Below are 26,941 nucleotides of genomic sequence, written 5' to 3' on the forward strand. Positions count from 1 at the left end.
CCAATGCTATCCTCTCCTTCCCATTGAGTAGGATGGGTAGGATATATGTAGGTTTTGTTTCTTCTACCCAGAACACCCTCCCTTTCATGACCCTTGTAACTGTTCTGTTAACAGTGGCGCAATGTATTGACCCCACTTGTCTTCGGGCCAACTGGCAGAACTGACTACCCTCTTAAAATTCAGGAAGAAGGAGTCCAGATCGTCTTGATCCTGAAATTTCTGTAGCACACTACTCGGTACATTGGGGTGCACCTTTGTATGTGCAATGGTCTCTGTTAGTTTACTCAGTGCAGTCTCATGAACGAGTTGGTTGTTCGCTATGATTGTGGCCTGACTTTTAAGGGCGGTTTGTAAGGCCTCACGCTACTCTTTAGCGTCCTTCATCTGCTGCTCCCACATCAACTGGAGATGTTGTTGTCCCTCCGCCAGCTGGGCTATAACATCCGCCATAGTGGGTTTGTCCTCCGTTTTTTTTTTTTTTTTGTATGTGGGTTGTCCTGTGATCCCACTTCTGACACCACTTGTACCAGGTTGGCCGAACGAATACACCAGACTGCCCGGTTTGAGTGATACGTAAAGTGCTTTTTATTGCTCTTTGTACAGTTTTAACGGGGTTGTGGGTGGTTAGCTTGTAGGTAGATATTAGTGACTCTCTGTGTTCCTCTTTCCCAGGTTCTCGTCTTCTTCGTTCTTCCTCTTCAAGGGCCTTGCGGGAAGCGTGTGGGGATAGAAGAAGAAAGAGGTGTGGTAAGTGGTTTGTTTACCCTTCTTTAATTATTTCCTCTCTACCGCTCCCTTCCAATCTTCAGTCTTTTAATACGGGGATTTCTCTATGTGTGTGCTTCTTCCATTTTCTATCCTTTCAGCCTTTTGGTTATGCCTGTAGTCACTTAGTTTTCCTTTTTATTCTCTATCTCTCTGTCCCGGGCTGGCAGGCTTCTTTTCTCCAGTTCCTCGTCTTTTCTCTTCCCTCGTATTTCCTAAGCTCCGCTTCTTGACATTCTGTGTACCTTATTCCTGTGTTACTGTTTATTGTGATTCCTCGCCCTCCCCCCCCCATGTGCAAATTCCGTGGTTTCCTTCCACCACCTCCCCTTATGTGCAGTGCCTATGTCTTCTTTCCCCACCCGCTCCTTCCTCCCCCGTCCCGAGTTCCCGTACCTGGCTTGGCCACGCTTCTCCTGAAGCGTGGCAGGCTCGTTCATATGCTCCCCGGAGACAGATATCCTCTCCACGCTGTTGAATCCACTCGACTCCGGACTTCGGCAGTTCCCCAGGTTGTCGGCGACAGGTCCTGGCGTCTCCCGGATTGTCCTCGTCCCTCGTCCTCCGCTGTTACGACTCCTTCTCCGGTTCCTTCGGTGTCCACCACGGAATCCTTCCACACACCCTCTGGATGGGCGGTCCCACTCCTTTAACTGTCCCTGATTCTGGCAGGGAGCCAATCAAAAGCACAGCTTCCTGAGTTGCTTCCGTGCTATTCATGGCAGCGACAGCACAAGTCCTCCTGATGTGCGGGTCGGCCCGGTCCGACCCATCACAGCCTCATATATGTGTAATACCATGCATCTTCAGATCAACATCACGCGATGTATTTGATGAAGAAATTTTCTCCCTGTTAGTCTGATCGGACAATGTATTTTCCTGCTTTTTTTTTTAATGCATAAAATATCTGATAGAACTTCTCCAAATTGGATGTTATTTCTAAACACTTGTATCCATGAATTCATGAATAATGCAGCTGCGTTTGAAACTTGACTTTGCCTGTGTGTCTTTATTTAGTTTTAGCACCAATATCCTCCTTTAATTCATGTTTCTTGATCTCATGCTTGTTGTTTCTTACTTCTGTACCTCACCTGCTACAGGGTATGTGTATACCATGGAAAAATGAATAAAACAAATTTGACCAATAAAACATGCCCATAGAGCTTTACAACTTGCTGAGTGCCCTGTTGGCCTCTTTGCCATAGGGATAGGATGCATCTGTTATTCAAGGGCCAGTTTTGCAGTCTGGAGCAAGAGGCGGTCTGACCATTTGAAGGTTAGAGATATGGACTCCAAGCAGCAGGTTCTTCTGAGAGTCTGACCGTGGACCCTGATATGGCAGGCTAGACCCTAATTACAGTGAGTGGAAGCACCTCTCCCTCACTGGTATTTAGAGGCCAAGCTGGCATCAAAGGAAGCTGCGAAAACTTCAGCAGGGCAACAGTAGAACCCTCGTATGTGATCCAGGAGGAAGCAGTATTTTACCCCCAGGGTAAGAAGTTTAGCCCTCCTAGATTCAGTATCCCAACCTCCGCAGTAAACCGGGCCGTCCAGACAGTTTTTTGGATTGCTGCACCAGTGTGGCACAGGAATGCATTGGAAATTATCTTATGATCTCAAGGGCTAATGCGCAATGAGGCCTTGTGGCTCTGAAGTTTTTTGAAAGGCTGCATGGCGTCAGTCTGACTAACTCGTTAGTAGCACCTCTGATTTATGTCAGTCAGGGCCGGCTCTAGGGCAGTGTGTCTGCGGCACCGCACCTGGCACTAAGGGGTGCACTGTGTTTAGAAATAACTCAGGTTTAAAAAATACCCGCTGCACAGTTCCTTTTGTGTCCAGCAGTTTTCAAGCAACAATAAAAGTATCAAGATAACTCTGGTGATTATTGTTCCTGCTGGAGCGAGATTGAAGTTGTATCTAGTGGCAGTCTGCATTCATGATAAAGTAACGTAGGGCGTTAGTATGCCTGCTACAAAGAACATACCACTCAAATCACCAAACTGTATTTTTTATGTGGACTGTACTTGGCTGAGTGCCCTCTGTAGGGTTCAATTACAAGTGTAGGAAAGACAATCTAACATATTGCTTGTGTTGAGAGTAAACACAAGGGGCTGAAGGACATGATAGAGTTTGGTGAGCCCTATTCAAGACCACTCATTAGCGACAGCAAAAAACACATTATAATGAAAACCCTCTAGTGATTTATTTAACTAAGGAAGAGTTCCTACTACTGGGATATCTAAATGCCCTTAGGCCTGCTTCATGAGGTGTTCGCAATAGAAAGCTTTGTGGAGGAGATAAAGGGGAGACCATGCTGAACTGAGAGAGGTTTTTTCCTCGACCAATGAGTGGATGAACTAGCAATAAAAATCCAGGGTCATGTGTAGACATTAGAGGACCATCTGAAGTTATGAAGGGTGCTGTGCCCACCCTGGTACGCTTGGAACTCCTAGAAAATACAGCGAGGTTTACCAGATTGAAAGTCTCAGGTGTCCCACCATACATTCTGGGAAGTTGCTGACACAGGAAATGGGGCATCACAATGCAGCTGCATTGTACATCTGCAGAGCTATCATGTTGCTTATGAGAGTCCCTCCAATGAAAAACTCTGGTGAGAGTGCTGCATTGTTTGAGATGACTGCCGGTCTCAGAGAGAAGTAGTAAGAAAAGGCTGCAAAAACGAAATAACAACAACTCAGAGGAAGCAAATTCTCATTGTTCCCTACTTGAGCCGTACAACCCACGAAAGAAGAAAGGAGCTACAAGCAATAAGGAAGGAATTGCTGTATGTTATGTGAACTGTGATACATCACTAGGGTTCCCCACACAGCTTCAGGTATCTTTTAAGGGCGTCATATACCTTCAGGCATCCACTGGCTAGAACCTTTCCAGAGCCGAAAGGGATGTGGCAGAGATACCAGAAGATTGAATTCAATTAGAATCAATATGGGATGCTGGGATGTCCTTTCCTCTGAACAGTAGGAATTGATGAGCAGATTAGAAATATTATTATCTTTGATGTTAGTGATGTTTTCTCTGTTCCTCTCACCTCTCACTTACTTTGTTCTGCGGTACCACTTGAAGACTAGTGAGATTTTTTAGATGTGAGAAGGAATTTTACAGTGACATTAAATATCGAATGTATGCGCTGATATGTTTGAGGTTTACTGCTTATTTATGGGTTAACAAGCTCAATAAAAAAGTTTTGAGGCATGAAAACTGTCCACTGTGCTAAGAAGGATTTTGTTGACTAAATCGCCTACTAACTCACAAAGAGACAAGTTGTCTTTTAAATCTAGATGATAAATAATATTATATCATCACATAACTGCCTGCTACAACATATTGGGGGTCATTACAACCCTGGCGGACGGTGTTAAAGCGGCTGTAAGACCGCAAACAGGCCGGCGGCAAAAAAAAAAAAGGGAATTATGACCGTGGCGGAACCCGCAAACAAAGACAGCCACTTTAACACTCCGACCGCCACGGCAGTACAGACAAGCAGCACGGCGGTCACCGCCAACAGACAGGCGGAAGACAAAGTACCGCCCACAGTATTACAACAGGCCAATCTGACACCTTTTCCGGGGCGGATTCACCGTGGATAAAAACACGGCGGAAACAGCCATTTCAATGGGAAAACGCTCACCTTAACACACTCCACAAGGAAGGAGGGCACCATGGAGCCGGAACTCCAAATACTCCCTGTGATAGGCTTCCTGCTCCTCTACGATCATCAGCAACGCCGGCGCCGAAGACAACAGTGAGTACTGCACCTACGACTTAGGGGAGGCAAAAGTCAGGGACACACACATGCAACACCCCCACCCCCACCCCGACCCTCGCACACTACAACACACACACCAATGCATTTCCAAACATCACAGTAACAACCCCCAAGCCCCCCTGAAGAATGCAAAGACAAAAGGAAATGAGTTCAACCATTGTAATGTATCATAATACAGTAAGCTAATATATACAGATATATATACACATTAAAAAAATTATACATCACGATTAGTAGTGCAGGTATGCACCATTCAATGTCCGTGGACCACTAGGCCCAAAATGCATGGGCGAGGCCCACACACGATACCTGTCCAGAAACTGAGAGAACACTGCTGGGGCATCAGATCGAAATATTAAACAGGCACCTCAGGGGGGAAGGGAAGGAGGGGCACCTCAGCCGGATGACTGCACCACGCCAGATCCACGACGGGGCTCCATGCCCATTGATGTATCCTGGGGAGTGCAAAGCCACAGTCTCACAAGTCTTTTCAGTGGGTGGTTTGCCCACTGCTTTATCCTGGGGAGTGCAAAGCCACAGTCTCACAAGTCTTTTCAGTGGGTGGTTTGCCCACTGTGCCATCATGGGGAGTGCAAAGCCACAGTCTCACAAGTCTTTTCAGTGGGTGGTTTGCCCACTGCTTTATCCTGGGGAGTGCAAAGCCACAGTCTCACAAGTCTTTTCAGTGGGTGGTTTGCCCACTGTACCATCCTGGGGAGTGCAAAGGCACAGTCTCACAAGCCTTTTCTGTGGGTGGTTTGCCCACTGTACCATCCTGGGGAGTGCAAGGCCACAGTTTCACAAGTCTTTTCAGTGGTTGGTTTGCCCACTGTACCATCCTGGGGAGTGCAAAGCCACAGTCTCACAAGTCTTTTCAGTGGGTGGTTTGCCCACTGTACCATCCTGGGGAGTGCAAACCACACTTTCACAAGTTTTTGCAGTGGGTGGTTTGCCCACTGTACCATCCTGGGGAGTGCAAAGCCACAGTCTCACAAGTCTTTTCAGTGGGTGGTTTGCACACTGTACCATCCTGGGGAGTGCAAAGCCACAGTCTCACAAGTGGTTAACAGTCTCCACTGGTTCTGGAGGGGGACTGGTGCCCAGAGTGCTTCATCCTGTTAAGGACTGAGGTAGTGGATGCTGTTCTCCACTGGTTCTGGAAGGGGACTGGTGCCCAGAGTGCTTCATCCTGTTAAGGACTGAGGTAGTGGATGCTGTTCTCCACTGGTTCTGGAGGGGGACTGGTGCCCAGAGTGCATCACTCTCCCCGTGACGGTCCCAGTTCCGTCACTGCCCCTGCCGCACATGGGCTACCGGTGCTTGATTTTGCGGTGCTTGCCATGGCGGTCTTTGCCCTGTTCAGCGGTGCTTGCCTTGTTCAGCGGTGCTTGCCATAGTGGTCTTTGCCCTGTTCAGCGGTGCTTGCCCTGTTCAGCGGTGCTTGACTTAGCAGTTTCTGACCTGTTCAGCGGTGCTTGCCATGGCGGTCTTTGCCCTGTTCAGCGGTGCTTGCCCTGTTCAGCGGTGCTTGAGTTAGCAGTTTCTGACCTGTTCAGCGGTGCTTGCCATGGCGGTCTTTGCCCTGTTCAGCGGTGCTTGCCCTGTTCAGCGGTGCTTGACTTTTCTGTCTCTGACCTGTGCAGCGGTGTTTTCCATGGCGGTCTCTCATTGCCCTGCGGGGCTGTGGCTGCCGGGCCCTCCTGGGCACTGACTCTGGCGGTGACCTCCTGGCCACTGACGATGAGACTGCCCTCCTGGGCACTGACTCTGGCGGTGGTCTCCTGACCACTGACGATTGGACTGCCCTCCTGGGCACGGACTCTGGCGGTGGTCTCCTGACAAGTGACGATTGGACTGCCCTCCTGGGCACTGACTCTGGCGGTGGTCTCCTGACCAGTGACAATTGGACTGCCCTCCTGGTCACTGACTCTGGCGGTGGTCTCCTGACCAGTGACGATTGGACTGCCCTCCAGGGCACTGACTCTGGCGGTGGTCTCCTGACCAGTGACGATTGGACTGCCCTCCTGGGCACTGACTGGCGGTGGTCTCCTGACCAGTGATGATGGGGCTGGCGGTGGCATCCTGGACAGCAGGGATGATGGCGGCCTTCTCCGCCGTGCTGCTCTTCCCAGACTTTGCCGCTTTCTTCTGCCCCTTCCCCACCTTGGGAGGAGTCACAGCTGACTCGACACTCCCCCCGGGACCCTTGTGAGCGGCTTTGCCAGCAGGAGTCTTCCCCCTCTCCCATCGGGCACTGTCCAACTTCTGGTGCTTCACAGGGGGGGGGCTGGCTGTGCTTTGGCTCCGTGTCACACTGGCTGCCCTGGTGGCCGGTGCACTCCACATACCTCTAACAGGCACCACTGGTACCGGAGATTTCTTGGCTGAGGTGCTAGTACGGGACCTATGAATTGGAGGGGGGGTGGTGGGAAAGAGGTCAACGTTGCTCAGGAAAAGTTTCTGACGAACACTGAGACGGGTAGCTGGAGGGGGTCTGGGAGTGGAGGAGGTGGTTGTAGGAGGTGTAACTTTTGATGATTTGGGTGCAGCAGCATATTCTGGAAGCTGTTGTGAGGTGGATGGATGTTGGGTGTGTGTGTGCCCGCATTTGTGTACTTTGGGGGGGCATCACAGACACACTGTGAGAGGACACAGGGGACGTGTAAATGGTAGTGGGGGTGGTGAGTGCAGGTGAGCGGGGTGTGGTGGTGGGTGTTCTGGTGCGAGTCCTAGTGGCTGTAGTGGTAGTGCATGCAGGTGAGAGTGTAGACGACACTGGGAGGGAGGAGGGAGACAACGAGGAGGGGGACACAGTGGAGGCAGTGGATGTTGCTGTGTCTGTATGTGGGTGAAGCTTGTGTGAGTGCCTGTGGGATGTGTGGTGCCTATGTTTGCCTGAGCTGCCCTTGTGTGTTGAGGTGTGTGCAGGCTGGTCTGATGGTGTGCTTGGGATAGGCAGAGGTGGGTGGAGGAAGTTGGAGGAGGGAGGCTAGACACAGGGACAATGGCTGCCATCAGTTCTGAGGCCAGAGATTGAAGGGTTCGATGATGGGCAGCCTGACCAGAATGAATGCACTCCAGGAATGCATTAGTGTGTTGCAACTAACTTTCTACACCCTGGATGGCATTCACAATGGTAGACTGCCCAACAGTGAGTGACCTGAGGAGGTCAATGGCCTCCTTACTGAGGGCAGCAGAGGTGACAGGGGCAGGGGCTGAGGTGCCTGGGGCGAAGGTGATGCCCACCCTCCTGGGTGAGCGACACGGGGCGAAGGCTGAGGGGCTGCTAGGAGGGCAGTGCTGGTGGGGGGGGGGTGGCGGCTGTACCTGTAGAAGTGGGGGGCACAGATGTTGCCGCCACCACAAGGGAGCTCCCATCGGAGGACGAGTCTGTGTCGCTGGTTGCTGATCCGGTGACCGCTGTGAAGCTCCCCTCGCCGTCCATCCCACTGGTGTATTCTGAGTCCGTGGTGTGGCCCTCCATGGCCATGTGGGATGCAGCCCCCTCGTGCTCCGGTGCCACCGTACCTCCGCCTGATGATGCTGATGCACAAAAGAACAGGGAGAGCACAAAAAGGGGGGTGGACGACAGAAGAAAGACAGGTTGAGTGCATGGCTTACCGCTACCGTTGGCGGACAATACAGACACAGCAGCCCCATGCACTACGCCGCGCTGTTGGGCTCTACGGATGCAGTTCCTGGGATATGGCCTACATGGCTATGGTGGACATCTGCACGCATAGATGACACAGGGGCATGTATACCTGTACTTGGCACTCTACAGAGGTTGGGTGGAGTGGCACATGGCCTGCATCACGGAGGGGCCTAGCCTACGGAACTCGCCCTGGCCTAGGGAAACCCACAGCCCTCCTCCCCCACCCAGACCCCTCCACTGCGCGCAAAGTCTGCAGAATGAGAGTGTACTCAATCCCTTGTGTCTGCTGTGATGCCCTCAAGCGCCCATCCAACTCAGGGTAGGCCACCGCCAGGATCCGGAACATCAGGGGGGTCATGGTGCGGCGGGCACCCCTCCCACATTGGGAGGCCATCCCCAGCTGAGCCTCTGCCGTCTTCTTGCTCCAGCGGCGAATGTCCTCCCATCTTTTACGGCAGTGGGTGCTCCGTCTCTGGTGGACCCCCAGGGTCCGGACGTCCTTGGTGATAGCACGCCAAATATCCTTCATCTGGTGGGCGCTGACCTACATGACATGTACAGGGGAAGAAGAGAAGTCATTACCAACTGCACCATCGAAGTGAGTGGCCCACATCCCTACCCTTGCCATCTGACACATGCATTCACAGTCCTTCATGCTTGCAGAACTCTGCCCCTTTCCTTCTTACATCCAGCCCTCTCCAGCCAGCCATAGCCCATACAACTTGCACCCTATGTACTCACCTGTTGGTCTGGAGGACCGTAGAGTAGCGTGTACTGGGGGAGGACCCCGTCCACGAGCTTCTCCAACTCCTGTGCAGTGAAGGCAGGGGCCCTTTCCCCAGACACACGTGCCATTGTTTCTTCCAGACCAAGGTCACAGCAGTACTTGCAGTATAGGTCCTCTCCTGTCGAAGATCAGGTATCGAGTGATTGAACAGATAGAAAATGGCGGTCACGTCCTCGGCGATGTCGTCCGCGGCGGTGCGTATCATCACCGCCGGCACACTTCGTCATTGGCTCCTGGGACCCATAGGGTCCAATGTTAACCAATGCAGCATTGCGCAGCGGTCTTTGACCGCCTACCGCAACGGTGTACAACGCCAGCGCAGTTACCTCACATCCCATTGTCCCACTTTAGAGGTCAGGCAGCCGCCATTTCAGGGGCCCACATGGCTTCATTTTCAACTGTGTCACACATACCTAGGCCTGGACTCAACACACATACAGACAACTTTTTGGATTTTGTTTCGTGTTCTGTGTAGCTGTGGGTACATACCTCTGATTTGCTTGACTCTGTGGTCGCTGTTGTCCTTCCTAGGCACCGTCAGCTGGGACATGTGAGGAGATGGCGGAATCCTCCGGTGTACCGACCGCTGGTGGACCTGTTGACAATTGAGGAGCGACATTTAATCATCACCTACAGGTTTGACCGTGCCACAATCCAGGAACTGTGTACCCAGTTGGAGCCAGACCTTATGTCACCAATCCGCCATCCCACAGGAATCCCCCCTCAAGTGCAGGTGCTATCAGTGCTCCATTTCCTAGCAAGTGGGTCATTTCAAACAACAGTGGCCATGGCATCAGGGATGTCCCAGCCTATGTTTTCCAACGTGTTGTCTAGGGTGTTGTCTGCCCTGCTGAAACACATGAGGAGCTACATCGTTTTCCCTCAGGTGGAGGATTTGGCTACTGTTAAAGGTGACTTCTATGCCCTTGGACATATCCCTAACATCATAGGTGCCATTGATGGGACCCATGTAGCTCTGGTCCCCCCCCACAGGAGTGAACAGGTGTACAGGAACCGGAAGAGTTATCATTCGATGAATGCACAGATGGTATGTTTGGCAGTCCAGTACATCTCACAGGTAAATGCTATGTTCCCTGGCTCAGTGCATGACGCCTACATCCTGCGGAATAGCAGCATCCCTTATGTGATGGGTCAACTCCAGAAGCACCGGGTGTGGCTATTAGGGGACTCTGGTTACCCCAACCTGTCATGGCTATTGACCCCAGTGAGGAATCCCAGGACCAGGTCAGAGGAACGCTACAATGAGGCCCATGGGCGGACTAGGAGGGTGATCGAACGCACCTTCGGCCTCCTGAAGGCCAGGTTCAGGTGCCTCCATATGACAGATGGTTCCCTATTCTACTCACCAAGGAAGGTGTTCCAGATCATCATCGCCTGCTCTATGCTTCACAATCTTGCTTTGCGACGCCAGGTGCCTTTTCGTGGACGATTTGTTTTCACCAGTTTATCACTGACCTTTGGTGTGGCGGACTTGTGTGGGTGTCTGAATTTCGGCCGATTCCGAGATGTGGGTCATAATAGCTGTGGCGGAATTCCGCGGCCGCGGCGGTGTATTGGCGGTCTTCTTCACGGCAGTAAGCAGCTTTTACCGCCAATGTTGTAATGACCCCCATTGTCTCATGGCATTTTTAAGTCTCTATCAAACAGGAGGACCTGCTACCTATACCCATTTCTGATTTTGCTGCAGGCTGAGGTACATTTCTAGGGGTGCAGTGATCCAATCAGTGTGATGTTTAGTACTAAACATTTTTTCTTTTATGGGAGGAAAAATATTCATAATGTGATGGCACAATCTGAAATATGGAACTTTCTGCGTTTACAGGAAACTTGTTTAACCAGAGAAAAACAGATCAAACACAGGACCATCCAGCAAGACTGAACTGAAAGAAGGGTATTCCAGTCATGATATGGATTTTTTTTTCACAGTCGGAACAGGTAAAGTCCAAGTTGCCACATACAACGCCCATCAATGTTTGTATCTCAACATTGGATTACTACCTACAATAATGGCCACGATGTGGATTATATTGTTGACTATGGAACCAAATACCAGAATACTTACCCTGACTTTCTTATTTGACCAAACTGTCTGTTTCCTGCCAGAACCCTCTACCTTGCTTTGCCTTCATTGCCTTTTCAAAATCAGAGTTATTTAGAAATATGAGTGCCAAGTATTAAAAGGTACTTATTTATTTATTTATTGGATTTATATAGCGCACAGCTACCCGGAGGTTTCCCGGCGCTTAAGACCATGCAAGACAAAGGCAGGCTCAGGAGAGCAGCTTGGACGGTTACTGGTTAAAGAGCCATGTCTTAAGCTCCTTACGAAATCTAATGAACACCCTTTCATGACGTAAGTTAGAAGGAAGAGAATTCCAGAGAGAGGGAGCTAGGAAAGCATGATATCAACTTCCATGATATTGGCGTGTAGTATGATTTTGCTAAAAAAAAAAAAAGTTGCAGGCAGTGGTAAGTGATTAATCTGATCTTAAGTGTTATGTTATTCACTTTCTAGGCGTCGCCTGCAATAGCATAGCCACTTTTGTTTGGTGCTAGGAGCTTGGAGCCTGCCAACTGCTTCCCATTCTTCAGATTCATTGTCACTGTGTCCTTGCTGCCTTATAATTGGCCAATGCAAGCTGGCTTCACTTATTCTACTTTCATCTGGAGCATGGACTAAGTACTGATTTCTTCACCCTGATTACTGTCCTTCTGCTGATTGCACTGCGAGTGAGGTGCTGTTGTTCTTTTTTTTTTCTTTTTATTGTCTTGCTTCTCCTTTTTTATTTCTTCTTCCCATTGTGCTGCATCTTCCCTCCCACGCCTCCTTGTCCGTGTTGCTTCTTCCCTCCCACCCCAGTTCCCTGTTGTCCATGTTGCTTTTTTCCATCCCACCCTGACCCCCATGTATATGTGTTTATTCTTCCCTTCCGCCACCACCCTCACATTCTCTGTGTTGCTTGTTCCCTTGTGGGAGGTGCCGGTGTGCTTAATTGTTAACTTTCATCCCTCATTGTCCATGTTGTCTCTTCTCTCCCACCCTCCATTGTCTGTGTTGCCTCTTCCCTCCTACCCCACACCCTCCTATTATCTGTGTTGCTCTGTAAGAAACAAAAACGCTATGACGTGGCTAGTGCTGGCTGCGTCATAGTGCTTTTTTTTTAGCTTCCCGAATCTTAGTGCTTTTTAAAATAACTATGTTGTTTTTTTGTTTACAACATGGCTAAAAGACTTTGGCCCTCATTACGACCCTGGCGGTCAAAGACCGCCAGGGTTGTTTTGATGATTGCACCACCAATAGGCTGGCAGTGCAATCTTGCGAATTACGACTGCGGCGGAAGTGCTGCGGTCGCACAGCCGGGACTGGCGGTTTTCCACCACGTTGGTCCCGGCGGTTGTAATCCTCCAGGGCAGCGCTGCCCCGGGGATTACGAGTCCCCCTCCCACCAGCCTTTTCATGGCGGTAGGAACCGCCATGAAAAGGCTGCTGGAAAAGGGATATGCGGGGCCCCTCGGGGCCCCTGCACTGCCCTTTGGCATGGGCAGTGCAGGGGCTCCTTGGCACAGGCCCATAAAGCTCTTCACTGTCTGCCTAGCAGACAGTGAAAAGCGCATCGGGTGCAACTGCACCTGTCGCACTGCCGCAACACCCGCCGGCCCAGCGGGGATGTCGTAATGGCCACCGTGGGAGTGCGGCTGCATTGGCGGCCGCACAGCAGTTACAACTTGGCGGCCGGCGGTTGCCACCCACCAATGTTGTAATGAGGGCCTTTGGCTTTGCTAATAGCTCTCACAAGGCGAGACCTACTGGCTTTGCCAGTGGTTTTCTAAGTTTGGGAGGAAAAAGGAGTTTGTCTTTGGATTCAATTATATTAATTTTTATTCTGATGAAACTCCAATAGATATTTGTTCACATTCCGATAAATGAATGGAAGCTAACGTCCTTCTACACGCCTATAGAGGGTTAGGGCCTGATTACGACCTTGGCGGAGGGGATTACTCCGTCCCAAATGTGACGGATATCCCACCCGCCTTATTACAAGTTCTATTATATCCTATGGAACTTGTAATACGGCAGACGAGATATCCGTCACGTTTGGGATGGAGTAATCCCCTCCACCAAGGTCGTAATCAGGCCCTTAGCCCATCATTATGACATTGGCGGTAAATCCCACTTACTGCCCTAGTGACAGCTGCCAACATACGGTCGCGGTGGCGAACATCTGTTCACCATATTATGAGACACACACACTAAACCGACAGAATACTGCTACAAACACATATCAGCCAGACCAAAGATTTGTTTTAAACTGTTGGTACGAAAACCCAAACCGTTACGCCAACAAAACAACTCCTTCCACATTATGACCCACGAAATCACTACAGCGGACATTCAATGGCGGCAAACCATTGGCAGTATACACCAGCGCGGTCAGAATGGGCACCCAAATACAAAACAACACAACATTGGCCAATACTAAAAACACGCACCTGACACTGATACACACTCCACACACACCTACCCACAGCACTATAAAACACACACCCACATTACCCAAAACCCTTTCCTAACATGAAAAATAACCAAGAGATAGCCACGCAAATCATAGACACAACTACACACACACCACAAACACCGTAGTCACGCACCCCACACTTCACCACATTACTCAACACCCTCTGCACAACAAACACCACACAATGCCCATGTCCCAACAAAGGCAACCACGTTTCACTGATGAGGTGTTGCGGGTCATGGTGGAGGAGCTGTTTGGAGCACAGATACAGCAAATCTCCATTGCAAGGAAGATGGAGGTATGGCGGAGAATCGTGAACCGGGAGAACCCAGAGGGACAGCATCCACGAACAAGGGGTGACATCGGGAAGAGGTGAAATTACCTACAGGGGACCTACATTCCATAGCAGCAAGGCACCAGCTCACTATCCAGAGGACTGGTGGTGGATCCCCACCTCCTCCCCCACAGCTGACAGCATGGAAGGAGCAAGCCTTGGCAATACTACATCCTGAGGGACTCACTGGAGTTGCAAGAGGACTGGACCCTGGTGAGTCAATATTTACTACCTATCACCCCCATTCCTGCATGCCACCACCACCCCTCACCCTGACAGCCATCACTCCACTCCATCCCACACAGTGCACCACCACAATTAACTAACATGAATGCCAAGGCCTGCATGCCATACCCACTGCATGCACATCCCTCCCAGCCCTGCATGTACATCCACCACCAATGCATGCACAGCATGGAGAACCAACAATCCCACAATACATCACCATACACAAACAAAGGTGGCAGGGCAACAACAACAATATAAGGGAAGCTCCCCACAGGTGCCCCAGCCAATCCCAGCAGTGGGGAGGTGCCACAGCTACCCAGTCCCCCATCAGAAGATGTCCCCAGTGATGACAGCAACTCTGGACTTCTGGATCTGGATGAACTCCCTGGCCCATCACGGGCCACTGATCGGTTTGATACCCCAGCCCACACCCAGTCCACCACAGAGCCTCCCCAATCAGTATCCAACACCACAGCAGCCAACCAACGTCCCCACACCTCTGTCCCCTGGACACGTCAATCAGCAGTGTGCCCACCTGTACAGGGACCACAGTCCACACCTCACTGCCTAGACAATCAGGGTCCTGGGGCCAGAGGCAGTGGGCACACCGTTCAGGGTACACAGGCATAGGGGGCCAGGGACACATGGAGTACAGCTGTGCGCCAGGAGGAGGACAGGCACAGGGAAGGCACTCACCAATGTCCTGGGGGCTTACCAACAATCCCAAGACAAGGTTGGTCGGGTGGGTCAGGTGATAGACATCATGCAGGAGAACCAGCGGCTGCAGGAGGAACACCACCAGGAGATCAGGAAAAAACTGTAGGCCCTCAACACCACCATGGTCTCCATAGCAGGGGTGCTGGGTGATATGGAGAACATCATTAGGGACTACACAGCACACCAGCTGGCCCCTTCCACTACCCAGTCAACTGAACAGCACTCCACATCTACTGCAGCTAGTGGACAGGAGGCCCTGCCACAGGACCCACAGGCCACCAGCACCACTCCCCCTGCAGAAGGTGAACCACCCTTCAAACATTCCCTGCGACCCAGACAGACACCAGAGACACTTGCCAAGACCACTGCCAGGAAATGAGACCCTCCTGAATGTCCCCCTTGTGTTCCACTTTGTCCACTTTGAACTGCCATTGCTCCCCTTCCTATGGCCCCTGAGTCACTGGACCTGTGCTACAAAAAGACTGGACCAATATCCTGGACTTTCCTCTACCATCACCCCATTCCATTACACTATTCTTCATAATTTTTACTTCAATAAACACCCTTGAACACAATGTGAGTAATAGTGCTTTATCTGACTAGAATGTGCAATGTTTTGAACTGTATCATCTTGTGCAATTGTCCTGAACTTTGTGATTCCACCCAAAAAACGGCCTGTAGCAGTTTGTAGTCATCACATCAGTACACAGTTGTAACTACACCAACATCTGCAAAATGAGAAGGCATAGGTGACAGTCATTTGGGATGCAAAGGAAGTGACTGCCATCATGCTACAGCCACACAGAAAAATAATTTATCAGAGGAATGGTCAGTTCTACTGTCTTACCTGTGTGTCATTGGAAGTACTGCTGTATAACTGATGTCCTGTTGTCCACATCCTCATCCTCTGCCTCCTTATCATCAGTGTACTCCGGGTCCACTGCTGCCACAGGAGTATTTTCACCCTCCTACTCCTGCAGATTGAGCACATGTCGGCTGATGGCCAGGTTGTGCAACATGCAGCACACAACAACTATCTGGCACACCCTCTCAAGGAAGTAGCAGAGGGATCCACTTTTCAAACGGGGCATCTGAACTTGGCCTTCAGGAGACCGAAGGTCTTCTCAATAATTCTCCTGGTTTGCCCATGAGCATCATTATACCTATTTTCAGCCCCTGTCCTCGGATTCCTTACAGGGGTCAAGAGCCAGGACAGGTTTGGGTAGCCAGAGTCACCTGCAAGAAGTGAGGGACAATCATTAGCCTTGCACAGTGGCATGGGGGATGACTCCTGAAGGCATACACTGACATGCATTGGGTGGGGACTCAGGCTCACCTATAAGCCACACCCTGTGACTCTAGTTGTGCCATCACATGTGGGATGCTGCTATTAGTCAAGATGAAGGCGTCATGTACCGACTGTCAGAGTCACTAGATCCTCGGGGTCTGTGCATGTTCCCAACACTCACACCACAAGACAGCTCCAATACTCTGATTAGATTTGTCACAGAGTCTAAGAGAGTCCAAGTGGGGAAAAAGGGATTAGGAAGGGAACAGCTTGGAAGGAGACCTGTAGGAAGCAAAAGGTTAAAACACACAACTTCAAAATTGCATCTCATGAAATCAGTACTATGCTATGACTCTAAGCTTCGTCATTCTGAATACATGAACAACCCTAGAATAATCCTAAACTGACTAGGCTTTAGATGACCAAATACCTGAGGAGGAAACAAGAAAAGTTAAATAGAACTTTCAGATTCAAGTACTTTCTTTAGCATGAGAATCAGGAAACACTCGGATTAATTTCTAACCATCATATGAATTTCCAGTTAAGAATACATATCAAGAACACACAGTATTACATCTAGAACTCTGGTCTTGTTGTGTTCTTCTCAAAACATAAAAAAATGAATTGCGCATATTGCAGGCTTTTTTACATGTGTATTAAACACCATAAAGGATTGTGCATCATGAAATCACACAACGTAGATTCAAGGAATAAATCACACGACTTGTTAACTCGAAATGCTACCAAGGAAATGCCTTAGAATGGTAGCGCACAGTAATTTACATTATTTATACACGATGAAAGAATTGCGTGCCTTACCGATTCGAGTGCAACCATGGAATTGCCAAGAAATAGTAGTGCACAATGAATATCATGAATTAACCACAAGGAAAAGAATAGCGCGTCTTGTTGATTCGAATGCCACCACGAAAATGCCTCAGAAATGGTAGCGTACAATGAATATCAAGAAATGCACACAAGGAAAGAATTGCGCGTTTTGCCGATTCGAGTGTCAGCATGAAACTGCCAAAAAATGGTAGTGCACTATGAATAATATGAATTGAAACTCGAGGAAGGAATCGCGCATCTTGCCGATTCGAATGCCACCATGAAAATGTCTAAGAAATGGTAGCGCGCAATGAATAACATGAAATCACACTCAAGGAAAGAATCGAGCGTCTTGCCGATTCAAATGCCACCATGCAAATGCCTCGGAAATGGTAGCGTACAATGAATATCAAGAATTTCACACAAGGAAAGAATCGTGCATGTTGCCGATTCGAATGCCACCTTGTAACTGCCAAGGAATGGTAGCGCACAATGAATAACACAAATTAATCACAAGGAAAGAATCACACGTCTTGCTGATTCGAATGCGTGCATACAAATGCCATGAAAAATCTAAAAGCACAAATACACGTGCAAGAGCAAAATGTTATTATCGTAAAGAATTAGGCCCAAGAATTTGAGCGTCTTCGATTACGGGGTCAGGGGCCCAACCCAACCTCCGCCTTACCGCCCTAACTAAGGATCACCACTGTAGGATGAAGCACAGAGGCCTGGAAGGTCAAGGTAGGCCACCGGAACAGGAGCTCAGGAAGTTGCTGCGGCTCTGCACCGGGACCTCTGAATAGTGAGCACGTGGAGCTGGGCTGGCTCCCTTTTATAGAGTCTTGGCCCAGCCCTCAACCACACCCAGGCATGATGCAGGGAAAGCTTCTAGAAGGCCCTGGACTCACCCTGAAAGCCTGCAGCAATACATTGCAAATGAACAGTATTTATAAACACCTTAAGAATGAATCTTCTGGATTGAATTCTGCAAAGCAAAAGGTTAAACAATAACATATCAGTACAATACATAAATTACATTATCTTGAGAGTGTTGGGTTTTTGCATTCTAGTCGCCCGTAGAGCGCGCACTGTCCTGGTGTTGACACCGACCCAGGAATCTTGAAAGTGACGTGGGAGATGCACACCACTTGGACATTGAGTGAATGGAAACTCTTCCAATTCCTGAACACCTGTTCATTGGCTATATTTGTTCCATCAATGGCCCCAATAACATTTGGAATATTTCCCATTGCATAGAAACCAGCCTTTACAGTGGCCAAATCTTCTATTTGGGGGAAAGCGATGTAGCTGAACATGTGTTTGAGCAAGGTGGTCAAAACCCTTGCCAGTACTATTGAGAACATTGGCTGTAACATTCCTACAGCCAAGCTCACTGTCACTTGGAAAAAGCCCGTTGCCAGGAAATGGAGCACTGATATGACCTGCACAAGAGGGGGGAATCCCAGTGGGTTCACAGATATCAGATATCAGATCAGGCTTCAGTTGTGCACACAGCTCTGTGATTGTGGCCCTGTCCAGTCTATATGTTAGTATTATGTGCCTGTCTTCCAGTGTAGCCAAGTCCACAAGGGGTCTGTACATGGGGGTTTGCCTCCTCCTACTATTCCTCTGCAGTGGTAGGTAACTAAGGGACACAAGAGTGAGAAGGGAGTGACAAACTGAACAATGGAACCACCACTTCAGTGTACATTGACCATGTATGTTACTGGACTATGTAAATGGCAAAGTATATACAATTGAAAGCAATGACACAGTTTTCAATTTAAGATTGTGTACCAGCACCATAAAATGGTGACCGCCTGACCTGTATGTAGGGACAGGTGGAAGTGATGTAACCCCGCCAGCGTTGGGCATCATGGAGGAAGGCGGTCTAGCACCGCCGTGCTATTCTTCACTGGCTAAAAGTGGGCTCTGTGGAGTACAGTGTATAATTAGGATCACCGGCGGTGGTGACAGTGTACACCGCCGCAGACATGACTACCATTTTCTGAGTATAACCTCACTTGATTCCTGACTTTCCACAGGACAACACCTCCACTGCGTGTGCTGCTGTGACCTGTTGTGACCTGTGTCTGGAACCTGCCATGGCCCATATGACAGGGGAAAGGACCCCTGCCTTCACTTAGGAGGAGTTGGAGCGCCTGGTGGATGCGGACCTGCCCCTGTATGTACAGCTGTACGGGCCTCCAGACCAACAGGTGAGTACACCATGGGGACAATGCATGCGATACGGCTGCATGGAGATGAGTGTGTGTGCTGGCAATGTTCATTTGGCTGGGGGGTATGGCTGGTGGTAGTGTACATGCAGGGCTCCGGGTGATGTGTGTGCCTGATGAGGGGAAATGCTTTTTTGGGCCACATGTGTAACAGGCTGGATTGTATGGTTAATGGTGTCCTCCTGTCTGTGTTTCCTCTGCAGGTCAGCGCCCATCAGAAGGGATTGTGGCGTGCCATTGCCAAGGACATGCAGACCCCCAGCAGGAAACGGTGGGAGGACCTGAGACGCTGGGCACAGAAGACCCCAGAGGTCCAGCTGGGGATGGCCTCCCAACGAGGGAGGGGTGCCCGTCAGAATCTGACCCCCTTGATGGCCAGCATATTGGCGGTGGCCTACCCAGAGCTGGATGGGCGCTTGAGGTTATCACAGCAGCCAGAAGTGGGTGAGTACAGTGTGTGTAACAACCATCTTTGATGCCTGGCATAGGATCCTGGTGGTGGGTTTAAGTCAGTGGGTGTCCCTTAATGCCAGCTCATACATTGCTGCGTGGTCCAGCTCAGGGTAAATGGGTGAATAGCAAAATCTGGCAGGTGGCATTCCATGTCAGACATGGCTTAGTAGGTCCCAGGAGGGGTGCAGATGGTGGTGATTGGCTTTCATCCTGCTATGGTACCGAACCAATGGAATGCCAGTGGGGTGCATACTGCTCAATCTTGGTCCCTGTGTGTGATGGTGATGTGTATGCCATCGGTGGTGTTGGTGCTGTAATTGACCCAGTGCTCCCTTTCTTTCTCCTCCCCTATTTTCTTCTGTCATCCTGTCCATGTGTGCATTAGTATTATCTGGCGGAGGAGCAGGGGCACCGGCGAATGAGGTAACTGCAGCCACAGGACCCAGGAGGGAGAGTTCACCGACGCTGACAGGACCTGTGGGACAGAGGGCGAGGGGAGCACTACTATGGCGACAGGAGGTGACAACACTGACTCTGAATCCTCCTCCAATGGGAGCTCCCTACAGCCGCCACCCCCGTACCAGCACCACCCTCCCAGTAGCACGCCACTGTGTTGCCCGTTCCCGCTTAACCAGGAGGGTAGGCATCTCCTTCGCCCCAGGCACCTCAGGCCCTGCCCTAGTCAGTCCTGCTGCCCTCAGTGAGCAGGCTATTGACCTCCTGAGATCCATCTCTGTAGGGCAGTCAACCATAATGAATGCCATCCAGGGGCTGGCATCCCAGATACAGCAATGCAATGCCTACCTGGAGTGCATTCACAATGGCTTGGCGGCCCTATAGAGATCGTTTCAGGCTCTGGCCTCTCCCCCCCCCCAGCGCCTTGAAACCCTCACGGGTATGTAGCGTGCTTTACATCCACTGCCTCCACTCTCTCCCCCTCCTCCTCCTACTCCTTCACAGTCACATTCGCACTCACACCTGCATGCACTCCATCAACAGCCACCACCACCATCACCACATCATGCAGCACACCCACCTCACTTGCTGACACCTCCACAACATCCATCAACACGTCCTCTTTGTCCTCTCCCACCCTGTCAGCCCCCCTTCTAAGAAACACAAACGCTCACACTCAGACTCAGACACCCAACAGCCATCCACCTCACACATGCACACTGTCCGTGCACCTGCACCCAAGTCCAGCAAACGTATACCCCGTACAACCACTACCTCTACCTCCAGTCACATCCCTCTCCCCACATCCCGCCCCAACGTCCTTAAGAAGCTTTTCCTTGCCCACCTAAGGGACAGAGGAGGGCGTCAGTGGAGGCACCTCCTAGATCTGGAGGCAGTTGGCTTTCATCCTGCTGTGGTACATAGCCAATAGAATACAGTGCGGTGTATGCTACTGTGCGTCACCCCCATACACGCACACTGCCCATGCATCTGCACCCAAGTCCAGCAAATGTACACCCTCCTAGACCTGGAGGCAGTTGGGTCTCATCCTGCTGTGGTACCTAGCCAATGGAATGCCAGTACGGTGCATACTACTGTATGCCACCCCACGTACATGCACACTGTCCATGCACCTGCACCCAAGTCCAGCAATGTACACCCCCTACAACCACTACCTCTACCTCCATTCCCATCCCCCCTACATCCCGCCCCAACATCCCTAAGAAGCTTTTCCTTGCCCATCTTGACCTCTTCCCTCCCCCTCTCCCCCATCATGCCCGTAAGTGCAGGGTCCCATCGACCCAGCCCAGCATCTCAGCCAAACAGTCTGCCACTGCTCCCACCAAGAAATCTGCTGCTGGCACTAAGGGGCCCCTGAGTTGGACGGCAGCCACTCCCAGTAAGTCCACACCTCTGCCTCAAAAACGGATGTCTAGGGTGGCGAAACCTTAGGGTCCGAGGACGGGGTCAGCGGAGGCATCTCCTAGACATGGAGACAAGGACACAAGTCACATGACAAAGGCCAAGGGGGCCTGTCACAAGAAGGAACCCAAGTATCCCCCTCCCCCACCTATAAGCAAGGAGCCCCCTCCACCACCTGAGAGCAAGGATCCCCCTCCACTACCTGAGGGCAAGGAGCCCCCTCCACCACCTGAGAGCAAGGTGTCCCCTCCACCACCTGAGGGCATGTAGCCCACCCTCCAGAGACTGTGGCCTTTAACTCCCCTCCAGAGACTATTGGGCAAGGAGCCCCATCCAGAACCAGTGGGCATGATACCCACTCCAGAGACTGTGGTCTTTAACTCCCCTCCAGAGACTATTGGGGAAGGAGGCCTCTCCAGAACCAGTGGGCATGATACCCACTCTAGTTGAGGTGCCTCCTAACTCCCCCTTACCCCTGAGGTGCCTTCCCATTTCCAACATGATGCCCCTGAACAGTGCAATCCGGATGATGTCAGGAGTCAAGCTGGGGCTTGGACTATGCCCTGTGGGCATGTGGCCTTTTGGTACTTTGGACTGGCCATTGGCCCAATCTGTACATTGGCATCTGCATTTTGATTTAATAATTCATTCTGGTGGCTGTTGGCAGCAGATTACAGTGTTCGTACTTCAGATTGTTGTCCTTGCATTAATTGCTTGTGGGTCCTGTTTAAGTCGATTTACTCTGCAGCTGGTCATGTGTGTGTGGTGTGTGTGTATGGTGTGTGTTGTGCTTGTGTGTGTTACTCTCCATTTCCTCCCTCCCTCCCTTGTTTGCTAGATGGCTGTACTCACGTCGTCATCGTGTTCGTCGGCGTTGGTGCTCCAGGACGGCCACTGCGTGGTAGCGCATCGGGAAGACTTGGGGTTCTGCTTCCATGGCGGCCCCGGAGTCCTCTGTGTCCCTGATGGTGAGTCTTTTGTTTTCTGTGATGTGTTTCCGCCATTTTTTAATGCATTGCTACCGCCCCGGAAACCCTGGTGGTTTACTATGTCATAATATGGTGGGCTGTACATTGACTTCCGCCTGGCTGTAGGTCGCTACCGCCGTGGTCAGTAGTGTTTGCGTCCTGGTGGTTGGTGTGGTACATTGGCTGTCTATGGGAGGTCTCACCGCCATGGTCATAATTTGGTGGTAATTACCGCCAGGCTGTTGGCGGTATTACCACAACTTTAACAGTGGCAGTCAGTACACCGCCAATGTCATAATGACAACATCCGTGTTTTGCCAGCCTGCTCTGTACTTTTAAGACAGGCTGGTATGGGAAACGTAGTTAACTTTTGTAACATATATCTAATACAACAAGCAAGTATAAAAAAAACTGCTAAAATGTATGTGAGAACTGCCTCCATCGTTTCAGAATGATAACTTGCGCAAATGGGAGGCTAATTGCTATGCCATAAAAGAACCCTGACAAGTAAGTTTGCACTAATTCTTTTTCTCCTACCAGCTGGTCCAAATACCAAAACATGAACAAATGTCAAGTATTTTTTTCTAGGAATAAGGTGGCAATCCTAGTGGAAGATGGGCAAAAGTTCCGGGTTTGGTGAGGTCGGATATCCAGTGATTTATGCCCGGCGAACTGTAATTAAACCCATATGACAAATCCAGCTGTGAGAACCAACTCCGGAAATGAAATTTTTTTATCGGGCGCAGTGTTACAAAATGACCACTTGATGGAAGCATTCACCAATAAATCCAGCTTCAATTTTAATATGTTCCGAAAAACGCGTGCTACTAACTCCAAGCAGAGCCATAGAAAAATGGCCACTCAAAATTTGAATCACTCCAGTTGAGGTATTGGACCCAGTTAATTTGGGCACACCTCCAACGACAAATGAGTATTTTTCCACGCAAAGGGAGTGAGCGTACATGGGATCTAGTTTATTCTGTGTCCCCAGTCACCATATGCTACATACTTGCCACTATTCGGTGAAGAAAAAGAGGTAGGATTTCTCAGGTTTCAAAAATGGTAATTTGAAGGGTGATGATCACATGTGACTGTGTCCAATTTTCTCATTACTTCCGATGCCTCGGACTCTAGCTTCACCCATCCTCACATAGTCAATTCTATTGTTATTTGCTTGTGCCTTTAGGAGCAAAGCGGAGGGCGAGAAATAAGTAATTGAAGAAAGCATGGATAGGAAAAGAAACTCGGTAAGAAGGGAACCGGAAAGGGGGGATAAGAGGAAGAAGAGGAATATAATAAAAGGCGGGGAGAAGTTTGGAGCAAAGAGAAAGGATGAGGTTAAGTGAAGGGAAATGGAGAGATCATTACACAGGAATGGAAATTTGGTAAAAAACTGAAGAGTACAAGAGAAAGGAGATGAGGGGAAAAGGGTGATAAAAAAAGGATGTAAACGAGCCAGGCAGAATGAAAGAGCAATAAGAAGAAGGAAGGACCATACGAATGGATGGATGATAAGGAAAGTAGGTGGGGAGTGATAGGTACAGGAATGGAGCGTTTCACAAAGGACCTGTGAAAAATAGTGCAAGAGAAGGGGGCAGTAGACAAGCAGAGCAATGCAAGAACAGTGGCGGAATGAGTATGAAAAGAAGGGTTGAAGAGAAGAGATAGGCAGGAAGGTGAAGAGAGGAAAACATGCAGTGGCGGCTCCTCCGCTATGGCGGGGGAGTGTCCCGCCCCCACCGCCAGCAGCAACCGCTGCAAATCCTTAGTTTATTATCTTATTAACTTAGTTTCTTATCCTTTCATTGTTAAAGGGGTGGAGCATTGGGGATGACAGGGACAAAGGGAGTAGTGCACTGTGCACTCCCCTCAGTGCGCATGTGTGTTTAGCCGGCCATCTTGGGCTGGCCAAAATCACATCTGCAGTAGACTCTCTCCAGCCCGGCACAGTGCTGCTTGGATAGAGAGAGCTGGCACAGGCTCCAAGTCTGCCTGGAAGCCCTGGGCACTCACAGCCAATTCTAACGCTGCTCTGAGCAGCGTCTGGATTGGCCACAGGGCAGGCTCGGAGCCTGTGCCTGCAGCATGGTGAGGAGACAGAGGAGCGGAGGTGGAGAGCAACGTGCAGGCAAGTTCATTTTCATTTTTTTAAATGTTATTAATAGTCCCCACCACAAACTTGAGTTTTGGCTCAAGGACATTGTAAGGAAATGCCTCCTTGGCATGGTTGCCCCCTGACTTTTTGCCTTTGCTGATGCTATGTTTACAATTGAAAGTGTGCTGAGGCCTGCTAACCAGGCCCCAGCACCAGTGTTCTTTCCCTAACCTGTACTTTTGTATCCACAATTGGCAGACCCTGGCATCCAGATAAGTCCCTTGTAACTGTTACTTCTAGTACCAAGGGCCCTGATGCCAAGGAAGGTCTCTAAGGGCTGCAGCATGTCTTATGCCACCCTGGAGACCTCTCACTCAGCACAGACACACTGCTTGCCAGCTTGTGTGTGCTAGTGAGGACAAAACGAGTAAGTCGACATGGCACTCCCCTCAGGGTGCCATGCCAGCCTCTCACTGCCTATGCAGTATAGGTAAGACACCCCTCTAGCAGGCCTTACAGCCCTAAGGCAGGGTGCACTATACCATAGGTGAGGGTACCAGTGCATGAGCATGGTACCCCTACAGTGTCTAAACAAAACCTTAGACATTGTAAGTGCAGGGTAGCCATAAGAGTATATGGTCTGGGAGTCTGTCAAACACGAACTCCACAGCACCATAATGGCTACACTGAAAACTGGGAAGTTTGGTATCAAACTTCTCAGCACAATAAATGCACACTGATGCCAGTGTACATTTTATTGCAAAATACACCCCAGGGGGCACCTTAGAGGTGCCCCCTGAAACTTAACCGACTGTCTGTGTAGGCTGACTAGTTCCAGCAGCCTGCCACACCAGAGACATGTTGCTGGCCCCATGGGGAGAGTGCCTTTGTCACTCTGAGGCCAGTAACAAAGCCTGCACTGGGTGGAGATGCTAACACCTCCCCCAGGCAGGAGCTGTGACACCTGGCGGTGAGCCTCAAAGGCTCACCCCTTTGTCACAGCCCAGCAGGGCACTCCAGCTTAGTGGAGTTGCCCGCCCCCTCCGGCCACGGCCCCCACTTTTGGCGGCAAGGCTGGAGGGAACAAAGAAAGCAACAAGGAGGAGTCACTGGCCAGTCAGGACAGCCTCTAAGGTGTCCTGAGCTGAGGTGACTCTAACTTTTAGAAATCCTCCATCTTGCAGATGGAGGATTCCCCCAATAGGGTTAGGATTGTGACCCCCTCCCCTTGGGAGGAGGCACAAAGAGGGTGTACCCACCCTCAGGGCTAGTAGCCATTGGCTACTAACCCCCCAGACCTAAACACGCCCTTAAATTTAGTATTTAAGGGCTACCCTGAACCCTAGAAAATTAGATTCCTGCAACTACAAGAAGAAGAACTGCCTAGCTGAAAACCCCTGCAGAGGAAGACCAGAAGACGACAACTGCCTTGGCTCCAGAAACTCACCGGCCTGTCTCCTGCCTTCCAAAGATCCTGCTCCAGCGACGCCTTCCAAAGGGACCAGCGACCTCGACATCCTCTGAGGACTGCCCCTGCTTCGAAAAGACAAGAAACTCCCGAGGACAGCGGACCTGCTCCAAGAAAGGCTGCAACTTTGTTTCCAACAGCCTTGAAAGAACCCTGCAAGCTCCCCGCAAGAAGCGTGAGACTTGCAACACTGCACCCGGCGACCCCGACTCGGCTGGTGGAGATCCAACACCTCAGGAGGGACCCCAGGACTACTCTGATACTGTGAGTACAAAAACCTGTCCCCCCTGAGCCCCCACAGCGCCGCCTGCAGAGGGAATCCCGAGGCTTCCCCTGACCGCGACTCCTTGAATCCAAAACCCGACGCCTGGGAGAGACCCTGCACCCGCAGCCCCCAGGACCTGAAGGACCGGACTTTCACTGGAGAAGTGATCCCCAGGAGTCCCTCTCCCTTGCCCAAGTGGAGGTTTCCCCGAGGAACCCCCCCCTTGCCTGCCTGCAGCGCTGAAGAGATCCCTAGATCTCCCATAGACTAACACTACAAACCCGACGCTTGTTTCTACACTGCACCCGGCCGCCCCCGCGCTGCTGAGGGTGAAATTCCTGTGTGGGCTTGTGTCCCCCCCGGTGCCCTACAAAACCCCCCTGGTCTGCCCTCCGAAGACGCGGGTACTTACCTGCTGGCAGACTGGAACCGGGGCACCCCCTTCTCCATTGAAGCCTATGCGTTTTGGGCACCACTTTGAACTCTGCACCTGACCGGCCCTGAGCTGCTGGTGTGGTGACTTTGGGGTTGCTCTGAACCCCCAACGGTGGGCTACCTTGGACCTAGAACTGAACCCTGTAAGTGCCTTACTTACCTGGTTAACCTAACAAATACTTACCTCCCCTAGGAACTGTGAAAATTGCACT

At 50.6% G+C, this 26,941-nt stretch overlaps 1 long non-coding RNA gene across 1 annotated transcript in view; it reads left to right on the forward strand.

Annotated features, from left to right (window-relative positions):
* Nucleotides 1–323: 323 nt before the first annotated feature.
* The window catches only part of LOC138245684 (uncharacterized), a 52,923-nt gene continuing 26,305 nt past the window's right edge, over nucleotides 324–26,941 (forward strand). Inside the window, exons 1-2 of the long non-coding RNA XR_011194158.1 lie at nucleotides 324–747; nucleotides 10,838–10,950. This is a non-coding gene — a long non-coding RNA (uncharacterized lncRNA). The remainder of the gene's footprint in view (nucleotides 748–10,837; nucleotides 10,951–26,941) is intronic.

The sequence above is a fragment of the Pleurodeles waltl genome, chromosome 7 (assembly GCF_031143425.1).
Source record: "Pleurodeles waltl isolate 20211129_DDA chromosome 7, aPleWal1.hap1.20221129, whole genome shotgun sequence".
Classification (NCBI taxonomy): Eukaryota; Metazoa; Chordata; class Amphibia; order Caudata; family Salamandridae; genus Pleurodeles; species Pleurodeles waltl.